Source organism: Acomys minous (genome assembly GCF_964271855.1).
Source record: "Acomys minous genome assembly, chromosome: 8".
NCBI lineage: Eukaryota > Metazoa > Chordata > Mammalia > Rodentia > Muridae > Acomys > Acomys minous.
The window spans coordinates 56,916,125-56,928,601 of record NC_140489.1 but is presented as its reverse complement, the minus strand read 5'-3'; the positions used below and the strand labels follow the sequence as shown (position 1 = coordinate 56,928,601).

At 39.8% G+C, this 12,477-nt stretch overlaps 1 pseudogene across 1 annotated transcript; it reads left to right on the top strand.

Annotated features, from left to right (window-relative positions):
- The first annotated feature begins 567 nt into the window (after positions 1 to 567).
- LOC311603403 (large ribosomal subunit protein uL13-like) lies at positions 568 to 1,152 on the top strand (annotated as a pseudogene). The gene has a single exon. The product of its transcript is annotated as a large ribosomal subunit protein uL13-like (transcript).
- Positions 1,153 to 12,477: the final 11,325 nt, after the last annotated feature.

Here is a 12,477-nt window from a genome sequence, read left to right as displayed (position 1 = left end):
CTGAAGGCTGTTGTTAAAGTGAGAGAGAAATTAAGGTCAGATGAAGGTGGGACCCTGATCTGATAGAACTATCGTCCTTATAGGAAGAGCTGCAGAGAGCTTAGATGTCTCTTGCCCTCACACAGCAAGAATAGAACTCTCTGCAAGAGATGACGACAGCCTTCCACCACACACTGAACGGGATGTGACTGAAACATGAAAACTTGATCTTGAACTTCTGCTCCCTACAACTGTGATAAAAAATAAATAGCTGTTATTTCAACCCCCTGGTCCAGCAGTTCTCTACTTGTGGGCCTCAACCCTCTCAGGGATCTAATGATCTTTCACAAGGATCACATATCAGACATCTTGCATATCAGATATTTACATTACGACTCAAAACAGTATCAAAATTAAAGTTATGAAGGACCAACAAAGTAATTTTATGGTTTGGGGTCGCCACAACATGAGAAACTGTGTTAAAGGGTGGCAGCATTAGAAAGGTTGCTTCATTAAGGAATCCTAAATCAACCCAGAAATTTACCAGTGATAAGACATAAAGGGTGCTTTCCCAGGCGGCTGCGGGAGATGGCGGAAGGGCAGGTTTCAGCGCTGGATGGCCGAGGTCATATCCTGTGGGCCGCCTGGCGGCTATTGTGGCCAAGCAGGTGCTGCTGGGCTGCAAGGTGGTGGTTGTATGCTGTGAGGGCATCAACATTTCTGGAAATTTCTACCGAAACAAGTTAAAGTATTTGGCCTTTCTCCGAAAGCGGATGAATACCAACCCCTCTCGAGGCCCCTACCACTTCCGAGCCCCGAGCCACATTTTTTGGCGCACTGCCCCCACAAGACCAAGAGTGGCCAGGCTGCCCTGGAGTGCCTCAAGGTGTTGGATGGGATCCCTCCACCCTATGACAAGAAAAAGCAGGTGGTGGTCCCTGCTGCCCTCAAGGTGGTGTGGCTGAAGCCTACCAGAAAGTTTGCTTACCTGGGTCGACTGGTTCATGAGGTCGGGTGGAATTAGCACGCAGTGACAGCCACTCTGGAAGAGAAATGGAAGGAAAAAGAAGCAGCTCTTGAGGCTACGGAAGCAGGCAGAGGAGAATGTGGAGAGCAAAATCAGCAAGTTCACAGGTCATCAAGGCCAATGGACTCCTGGTGTGGGCCCAATAATGGCTGTTTGTGCCTTTAAAAAAAAAAAAGGAGAGAGAGAGAAAGAGAAAGGGCATTTTCTTTTTCTTTCTTCTACTGAGATCACAGAAATCCCCAATAACACATAAAAAAATAACATCTTACTTTTTGCCTGTTGTTTAGAGACATTGTCCTTTTCTTCCTCACAATCTTTCAATCAGAGCAAACATCATTAGTCAAATTTTACACAGAGATGGAAAGTGTCTATGTCAAGATGTGGCTAGACATTTTCTTTTTCTATCCCAATGCTCTTTTGCTCCATCCCAGTCAAGTCACCACTGCAGTTCTACAGACCTTTACACAACAGAGTACTTTCACAATTTCAGCATCTGTGGGCTCCTGGTACTGGCTCAAGAACAGGACACTAGATTAACAAAGTAACTTCTTAACATTCAACACATGGAAGAAGTATGATTACCTCCTATAACCCATAAGAACCCATAGCCATCAGAGTTGAAGGAAAAGATGTCCAAAGTGTAGCTAACACTGAGTTCACTTTCAATAATGTAATTAATTTAAACTTGGAGTAATCTTTACCTTTTAACAAAAGCTTCTTCAAATCACCTATTTGAACTTTGAAAATCTGTCACTCTGAGGAATGAATGATGACCACTCCCTGAGTTGTGTAACTTTTCCTGAGAAGATCTGATCAAACCTCTACTCACCAGAGATAGGGCATTTAGAACCCACCAAAGAAAAGATTGCAGCCAAGTGCAGCTTAGTGAACCAATGAGTTGATTGGGATAAGTTACAGAACATAAGTAGTTCAAAGACAGTCCAGTCAGTGTAAAAGATGCACAGCATGAGTAATGACTCAATGAAAACTGTGCCCCTAGAGCTCCTTTCAGAATATGTAGGTATTTTTCTCCCTAGATATTGTCTCAGCTTATATAACCTGGAGAGGCAGCCTTGTGAATCTTGAAAATTCAGAAGCTTTCCCAACCTTGTAAATTGTATAGTTTTTTTTTTCTGACACTCATAATTCCTCTTTTTAAGGTAGTAATGTTTTAGTTCCAAGGAAATAGATTCACCACTTCTTGTCCTGGGGTATGTTATGTTATATATACTATAACCCTGTTAGGAGAAGGAACTTGGCGATAGGCAAAAGTTGAACATATCTTCCCTTCGGATTAACTTGAAGCAGTAGAACCTTGGAAGAAACGTGCTATCGACAGAGTTAAAATTCCGCTACTCCTTTAAGAAGCCCTCATATAGAGCTCATGTTACTTTCTAAATATCTGGCTCGAAATGCCACACCACCAATAAAGATTTCATCAGCTTACTAATTAGCACTGTGCAGGCTAGTTTTTAATGTCAACCTGACATAAGCTAGAGTTGCTTTGGAAGAGAAAACCTTAATTAAGAAAATGTCCCCATCAGACTAGGCTATGGGCAAGCCTGGGGTACATTTCCTTGATTGCTGATTGATACGGAATGGCTCGACTCACTATATGGGATGTCACCCCTGCACTAGTCATCCTGGGCTCTATAAGAAAGCAGGCTGAGCAAGCCATAAGGAGCAAGCCAGTAAGCAACATCCTCCCATGCCCTCTCTGCATCTGCTCCTGTCTCTGGGTTTCTGACCTTTTGAGTTCCTGTCCTAACTTTCTTCAGTGATGGACTAAGATGTGGAAGTCTAAACCAAATAAGACCTTTACTCCCCAGTTTGCTTTTGGTTGTGCTCTTTCATCACCCTAACTAGGACAGAAGGCTAATCGATGAGATATGTCAGATAAAACAAGAAAGAAGAGGCCAACGCCCAATGTTGAGGAGCCTGGCTTGAAACTGAACTAGATGAGTTTTGAACATAGTAAATGACAAAGATGAATAGCCAGAACAGCCACAGGGAACTTCATAGCATGGTGAAGTTGGCGAGAGTAATGTGGGAGCTTCCAGGCAGAGGCTGTGGAACAAGTTACATAAGACCCTCTATGTCTGATTCATTATCTGAGGGTGTTAGTCATAAGATTGCTCATAATGTTCATTAATGGACTGACCACTGATAAAACTAATGCTGATTGAAATGCTCATCCCGTATTTTCATAGGTTTATGATAAGTATGAAACACACATTTGTCTTGAAGTAAAATGTCATATTTGGATAAAATATTAGATGCATGGAGTTGAGCAAAGGTGTTTTTGACTTTGTGAGTCACCAACAAAAGAGTAAAATAAGGATGAGCTATATTAAGATTGTAAAGACAGATAAAAAGAAATCAGTTATAGAAGTTACCCCCAAAATAGCCAAAACCATAAAAGTCTTCGAAGGAAAACCCTTTAAAAATGAAAATCTGAATTATGAGCCATAGAGACAATCTTAACATGTGTGTTCAACAAGTACTCTGTTCATAGAAAGGCTGAAAGTAGACTATGAACTTGGCAGGTAGAAGGTAATGCTATAATTTGTATTTTCATCAGATAACAGTAATTCAAGACAATGCATTCTAAATGAACTTATATTATGTGGACTTTTCCTGGTGTTAAATTTCTTTTTGTGTGTGTGTGTGTGTCCTAATTTTATTTTATTTTTTTTCCTTTATTAATTTATTCTTGTTACATCTCAATGGTTATCCCATCCCTTGTATCCTCCCATTCTTCCCTCCCTCCCATTTTCCCCTTATTCCCCTCCTCTATGACTGTTCCTGAGGGGGATTATCTCCCCCTGTATATGCTCATAGGGTATCAAGTCTCTTCTTAGTAACCTGCTGTCCTTCCTCTGAGTGCCACCAGGTCTCCCCCTCCAGGGGACATGGTCAAAGGTGAGGCACCAGAGTATGTGAGAAAGTAATATCCCACTCTCCACTCTACTGTGGAGAATGTTCTGTCCATTGGCTAGATCTGGGTAGGGGTTTAAGGTTTACCGCCTGTATTGTCCTTGGCTGGTGCCTTAGTTTGAGCGGGACCGCTGGGCCCAAATCTGCCTATCATAGTGTTCTACTTGTTAAATTTCTTAAGAACCAAAAATACAAAAATGTAACTCTCATCAGCAGCAACAGTGAATTAACAAAATAAGGAAGACTGAATAGATAGTGTGTCTGCCACACAAACATGAGGATCTTGTTTGGGTCTCTGGTGCCCAGTTGTAAATCTGAGTATGGCAATGCATACCTGTAACCCCCAATCCTGGATGCAGGGTGCATAGGCAGACTGATCCCTGAAACTCAGACAGCCTAGATGAATTGATGAACTGTCCAGAACATAAGGTTGGAGAGTGAACAAGGAAATACAGGAGACATCAATTTCTGTTCTATACACATGTGCACAAATGTGCACACACTCACACTAACAGTACATACAACACAACACACATACACTATACTATGCCTTTGTGAGCACATGTACATAAGCACACACACACATACTAAAATGTCCATGATGCATTCAGAAGAGTGTTATAAAAATGATCTTAAATCAAGAATTTCATATATAATCAAAGCATCACTCTAGAAATAAAATAAAATAATAAATTTTAAAAAATCATGAAGTTTGTCTTCTAACTATTTCACAAAACAATATATAACAGGGATGCTTGCAGGTAAGAAGAAAAGAGGTAATAAAATGGAGTAGAAGGCATGAGGAGATGTCCGTTATATGATGAAAGACTGCAGGTAATTCAAAAAATCAAACTGTTCTCTGGGAAGTAATGTATGAAAGCTTGCTAAAATGCATTCTTAAAGTCTACCTTCATATACACACAAGTAACATTGCATGGAGTAAGCAGGTTGTAGTTATACATTTCTCTCTCTCTCTCTCTCTCTCTCTCTCTCTCTCTCTCTCTCTCTCTCTCTCTGTGTGTGTGTGTGTGTGTGTGTGTGTGTGTGTGTGTGTGTGTGTCTATGTGTGTGCCCTGAATTTGACAAGGTTTGTGTCATAGAAATTGAAAGGAAAAAGGGGAAAAGGATAAATGGTGTAATTATATTTTAATTTCAACAATGAAAATATACTAATTAAAAACAAAAGTGCTGAGAATGCTATTTAAAAGAAACAAAAAGGAATACTGAGGGATTACAAGGCAGAGTCCACAGCTTGGGAAAGGTACATCATGAAAACATCCGATGATCTGGCAGTGACCTCAGAGATGCCTGTGACAACCTCTGAAAGCAGACTTGGGCCCTAGCCATTCTAGGAATTGGGACTCCAAAAGACTACTCACCAGGAGTAATAAACTAAAACCAAGCCAACTTTACCATGTCTGGAGTCTCACTTTTCTCCTTAATCTCAGCCTTGTACACAATTGATTATGAGCTTGCAGTAAGGTCACCCTAGATGCTTAGCAGCCCTCTTTAGAGGAAAAGAATATCACCCAAGGCCTCAAGTGCCCTGATAAATCCTCTTTCACGCCCAACATCTAGCACCTGCAGGCACATGATGAGAAAAGATGTCACGTATATGAGCCAGGAGTGATAACAGCAAACAAAACAGCCAAAGGCTTTGTCAGTCCCAGGAAAGATGTGCTTAAAATCTTCAAGAAAAAAGAAATAAGCAACACAATTTCAGTGGTGTACAGACAATATAAAAAGTGACAGCAGATATCAAAAGGAGACAAACTAAAACCTCAGAACTGGAAAATCTAAAGCAAATTATGACCTCAATGCGACTATTTCATAACCTAATGGACAGTTGAAGAGACAGATGATTAACTGAAAATAGTCAGGAGAAACTGGAATGCCAGGGACCAGCAGCTAAATGGGGGAAAACATGGACTAAGATACAAAGACATAAAAGTCCACAGGAATTTATATGATCAGCCATCTAGAAGAAGACACAGAGAATGGACACAGGCAGTGGGTGAAGAAAGTTTTGGCTTAGCATTTCCCAAATGTATAAAAGGATCAGTCTTCAGATGTAAGAATGCCAATCAGTTATACCTAGCAAAACTAATGACAAACTTTTTTTAGTAGATAAAAAGCTGATATGTTAGCCACTAAAATACACCTACACATAGGAATTTGTAAAGGTTGTTCTTCAAATACAGGAAGATGATTGCCATGAAGATTAAGACATCAAAAGGTGTGATGATAAAGTACAAAGAGTCTCAATTCTGTGAGTAAGTCTTGTTAAACACAACTCGGAAGAAAACAGTCATGTGCAGATCTGGAGTCAATGGTTCAAAGACTTGGCTTCACCTAGGAGGGCAATAAAATTATTCACATGGGTTTTGGTAAGTTGGTGATGCACTATGAAAATGATCTCCTGCAATAACTCAAAGGTAATGGGGGGTGTTAAAATTAAAACTGAGACAAGAAATCAAGACCACCAGACATTGTGTGTCCACAAGACATGGGGAAGACTGTTTCCCAGGAGCTCTCTGTTGGGGATCTGGGTGTACCATGGTCTCCAGTGATCACAGGTGAATAACAGCCAATTTGGTGGGGAAAACAAGCTTTCAATGAACTTCTGTTTGATTATTTTAAAAGTGCACTGCTATAATAATATAAAAAATAGTCTGACAATTCATGAATTGTTTCAACAAATTTGCTATGACACACAGATCATAATATAGCTCTTGCATACTGAAAACTAATAGCAGATATGGAGGCTTCTTAAGAGATTATGGTAATAACAATATTGATGTTTCTACCCTGTGAAATGAAAATTGGAACTATTGTCCAGTAAGGGCAGCAAGTTGGGCTATCCTTGAAGAAATCAAAGATGTGATGACGAGTACCATGATAGGGCAGCATAAAGACAGACTGATGGCAGAATTACTCACCAAAATCATTTGTTCCACCCATAGGAGAATAAGTTAAAGACAACCCAAAAGTGAAATCAAAGGTATTGGTTATCAAAGTTGCAGAAGATTATACAATAGAGCCCACACTTGACCAAGGAGTTGATCTTTGCGAAAACACATTGACTGATGTTCATATTTTAGTCTCCCAACTTGATATAATCTCACAGAGTTGTGATATTACAATGGAGTAGACCAGAAAGAGGCCCCAGAAGCTTATAATTCTATAATCTTATACGTATTTCTATAATCTTTATATTGGGTGTCTCTCCACAATCAGGATCAAAGCTTTCCATTACCCCTTTGTCAGTAATTTATGCTGACTACAAAGATAATATTTTTCATCATTGAAACCTACACAAGGTTAGATGTCTGTTTCATGTGTGTCCATATCCCGCAGTTGCAGCTATAGTTGTAGTGCACATGAGTCTAATTTTTTCTATGCTTTTTTAAAGTTAAAAAATGGTAGAAAATGACAGAAATGATAAAATATTTATTATTTTGGTCATCTGAGTTATGCAATTGCTGTAAAGAAATCACACATAAAAATCTTTAACAAGAAACAATATTTTTAAATCATAATTTCAATATGATTAATTTCTTAAAATTATTTACAAATCAGCACCCCCATTGTAGCATTTGGTTACAATCTTAGCAGTAATTAAAGCTCTTTTGTGAAGTCACAAGGAGTATGTTGTTAGCGATTAACTTTGATAATCCATGCAAATAAAACTTTACTATTTCAAAACTAACCATATGCAAAAGCAGATATACACTCTTTGCACATACACACAAAGAGACTTGATTTCAAAAGTGGTTCATCACTAATGACTGTAGATTCTCACTTTAGCTGGGAAAATGACCATAGCTGTCATTTGATGTAAGATTTTCTTCAGGAAAAAAAACGGTTCTCAAGTTTATTTTTTAAAACTAAAGCCTGAGTTCTGCTGGGAATTTCCAAGGAATACAAACTCTCTTTTCATAGTTAATACTGACACCAAGAAATAGATATTTATTTACATTTCTATGGGGTATTTTTATTAGAGCCTTCTGTCCTGTTTTGTATGTAAATTTAACAAAGCATATTCCTTTGTAATTTTAATATCAAAAGCAGTATTTTTCTTCTCGTCCTTGAAGTTCTTAAGATGCTTTGAAGTATGACCATTAAGAAGAATCTGAGTTAGATAGAGAAAAGCCACTTGACAAAATTTAACATCCTTTCAAGACAAAAAAAAATCTCTCTCAACTAATTAAATATGGAAGGGATACACATTAATGCTGATTGTTATGCATAACAATATTACAAGTAATGGCTGTGGAGATGGCTCATCAGGTAGTGTTCATCTTACAAGTATGGTGACTTGAGTTCAGTTCCCCAGAACCCATATAAAAGCCAAGTGTTTTGGCAACCAGTCCATGGGAAAGAGAAAATCCCCAGAGCAAGCTGACTAGGCAGATTGCCAAAATGGGGGGCTCTAGGTTCAGTGAGAGACCTTCATCAATACATGTAAGATGGAGAGGAACAAAGGTAAATATCTGGCATCAACCTCTGACTTCCATATTTGCATACATGTACACTCACATATTAACAGATATATACACGTGCCACATGCATACATATGCAAAGAAATTGCAGCTCACATTATATCATACTTAATGGCCTTTTGTACCAGAATCAAGTCAATGCCCACTTTCCAACTTCTATTCAACATAATGCTAGAAGTCCTTAATTACTTAGAAGTAATTAGGAAACACAAAGGACTAAAATGCAAACAATCCTAAAAACAAAGGGTCAAATTGCCCCTGAATGCATGACATACATGACATAATCATATATGAAAATCTTCACCAATAAATCTATAACATTTCAGATTATAAAGTCAATGTTCAAAAATGAACAGCATTTCAATATATTCATAAATAATTACACAAAATAAATTAAGAAAACAATTCTATTAACAACAGCATTTAAAAAAATTAGGAATAAATTTAACCAAGGAAGTGAATAATGTGCATTGAAAGCTATAAAACGTTAATAAAAGAAAATGAAGAACACTCAAATAATGTAAATACAGTTTACCTTCTTGGCTTAAAAACTGAGTCATTTAAAGGATCCATGTTTACATAAAGCAATTGACAGTCCTAATGACACTTGTATCAAAATTATAACATGTTTCCCTTTCTCTAATTATTTTTTGTTTATTTAATCTCTTACAGCATGGTCCCAGCACCCTCACTCCTCCCTTCCCAATCCCATCCCCATGCCCTCCTTCTCCCATAGTCCCTCTCTTTCTTCTCAGAGAAGGGGAAGCCCCCAAAGAGTACCAATCCACCCTGACACCTCACTTCTCAGCAAGACTAAATGCATCCTCTCCCCCTGGGGCCTGAGAAGGCAACCCAGCTAGGAGAAAGATTCAGAGACAGGCAACAGAGTCAAAGACAGCCTCTCTTCGCATTGTTAGGGGACCCTCATGTTGACCACATGCTACCTGCTACGTATGTGTAGGATGTCTAGGTCCACCCATGCATGCTCTTTGGTTGGTGGTTCAGTCTCTATAAGGTCCCATGGTCCCATGCTAATTTACTCTGTACGTCTTCCTTGACCCCTCTGGCTCCCTCTATCCTTCCTCTCACTCCCTCTTCCACAGAACCCCCTTGGCCTACTGTTTTGGCATGGGTCTCTACATCTTTTTCCATCGGCTGCTGGGTGAAGCCACTCAGAAGATAGCTATGCTAGTCTCCTGTCTGCAAGGGTAATAAAATCTCAGTGACAGGGCCTGACTCTTTCCTATAGGGTGGCTCTCAAGTTGGGCCAGTCACTGGCTTGACATTCCCTCAGTCTCTGCTCCAGTTCTTGTAGGCAAGAAAAATTGGGGGTTGAAGGTTTAATGGGTAGATTGGTGTCCCCCTCTCCTCTACTGGAAGTCCCACCTAGCTACACGAGGTAGTGACTTCAGGCTCCTTAACCCTGGCGGCTAAAAGTCTCAGATGGGTCACTCCCAAAGGCACCCGGTAGCTTCCCCTGTCCTAGAGATGCCTCACCACCAATTTCTGTTCTCTTTCCCAGTCTTCCCCCTCAATCCCCTCACCCTCTCTCTGAACACCTGATTTACACCCAGGTTACCCTCTCTACTCCCTCTCCCACCCAGTTCCCTCTCTGTATCTACTTCAGATGTCTATTTCCTTTTCTGAGTGAGATTCGAGTATCCTCCCTTAGGACTTTCTTGGCCTCTTTGGATCTGTGTATTGTAGAATGTTTATTCTGTACTTTGTAGCTAATATCCACTTATAAGTGAGTACATACCATGAGTGTCTTTCTGGGCTGGGGTTGCCTCAGTCAGGATGGTCATTTCTAGTTCCATCCATTTGCCTGCAAATTTCATGATGTCTTTGTTTTGAAGGTTGAGTAGTACTCCACTGTGTAAATGTACTGCATTTTTTTATCCATTCTTCAGTTGAGGGACATCTGGGTTGCCTCCAGTTTCTGGCTATTATGAATAAAGATGCTTTGAATATAGCTGAGGAACTGTCGTTGGTGGGTCATCTTTGGGGTATGTGCCCAAGAGTAGTATTGCAGGATCTTGAGTAAATGAGTCCTAAATCTACAGTCACAAAAGGCTTCTAATAACCAAAGCAATATTGAGTAATAAAAGCAAGGCTGGAGGTATCACATACTTTGATTGTAAAACATACCACAACTTTGCATTAATCAAAGCAGTATGAAACTTGAAGAATAATATATTAATCAATGGAACAAAAGAGAAAAGACCAAAATAAACTCACACATTTGTGGTCAGTTGATTAACTTTTTTTCCTTTTTTTTTCCTTTCTTTTTTTCATTCATATTACATCTCAGTTGTTATCCCATCCCTTGTATCTTCCCATTCTTCTCTCCCTCCCACTTTCCCCCTACTCCCCTCCCCTATGACTGTGACTGAGGGGACCTCCTCCCCTGTATATGCTCATAGGGTATCAAGTCTCTTCTTGGTAGCCTGCTATCCTTCCTCTTAGTGCCACCAGGCCTCCCCATCCAGGGGACGTGGTCAAATATGGGGAACCAGAGTTCGTGTGAAAGTCAGTCCCCACTTTCCACTTAACTGTGAAGAATGTCCTGTCCATTGGGTAGATCTGGGTAGGGTTTTGAAGTTTACTGCACATATTGTCCTTGGCTGGTGCCATAGTTTGAGCAGGACCCCTGGGCCCAAATCCACCTGTCATAATGTTCTTCTTGTAGGTTTCTAGGACCCTCTGGTTTCTTCTATTTCCCCATTCTCCCATGCTTCTCTCATCTAGAGTCCCAATAGGATGTCCTCCCCTCTGTCCCCCTTTCCTGATAAGTGAAGACTTTAATGAGACATGCCCCTTGGGCTAGTGTCCAGATATAAGTGAGTATATACCATTTGAGTCTTTCTGCTTCTGGGTTAATTCACTCATTATGATCATTTCTAGTTCAACCCATTTGTCCATGCATTTGGGAAATTCCTTTTTTTAATAGCTGAGTAGTACGCCATAGTTTAATGTACCACAGTTTCTTTATCCATTCTTCTACTGAGGGACACTTAGGCTGTTTCCAGGTTCTGGCTATTATGAATAAGGCCAATATGAACATGGTTGACCATATATGTTTCTGTTATGTGTTGGAGTTTCTTCTGGGTATATTCCAAGGAGTGGAATAGCTGGGTCTTGACGTAGCCCTATTCCCAGTTTTCTGAGATAGTGCCAGATAGATTTCCAAAGTGTTTTTTACTAGTTTGCATTCCCATCAGCAATAAAGGAGTGTTCTTCTTTCTCCACATCCTCACCAGCATGTGGTGTCACTTGAATTTTTGATCTTAGCCATTCTGATGGCCATAAGATGGAATCTGAGAATCGTTTTGAATTGCATTTCTCTGATAACTAACGAGGACGAGCATTTCTTTAAGTGTTTCTCAGCCATTCGATATTCCTCTGTTGAGAATCCTCTGTTTAGTTCCGAGCTCCATTTCTCAATTAGGTTATTTGGTTTCGTGCTGTTTAATTTCTTGTGTTCTTTATATCATATTAGACCTTTGTTAGATGTAGGGTTGGTGAAGATCTTTTCCCAGTCTGTAGGCTGTCACTTTGTTCTCTTGACAGTGTCTTCTGCCTTACAGAAGCCTCTCAGCCTCATGAGGTGCCATCTATTAATTGTTGACCTTAAGGACTGGGCTGTTAGTGTTCTATTCAGGAAGTTGTCTCTGGTGCCAATGTGTTCCAGGCTCTTCCCCACTTTTTCTTCTAACAGATTTAGTGTCTCTGGTTTTATGTTGAGGTCTTTAATCCACTTGGACTTGAGTTTTGTGCATGGTGAGAAATACAGGTCCAATTGCATTTTTCTACATGTAGATATCCAGTTGGACCAACACCTTTTGTTGAAGATGCTATCCTTTTTCCATTGAATAGATTTGGCTTCTTTGTCAAAAATCAAGTCACTATATGTGTGTGGATTCATATCTGGGTCTTCTATTTGATTCCATTGGTCAGCAGCCTATTGCTGTGCCAGTACCATGCTGTTTTAATTGCTATTGCTCTATAGTACAGCTTGAGATCAGGTATGGA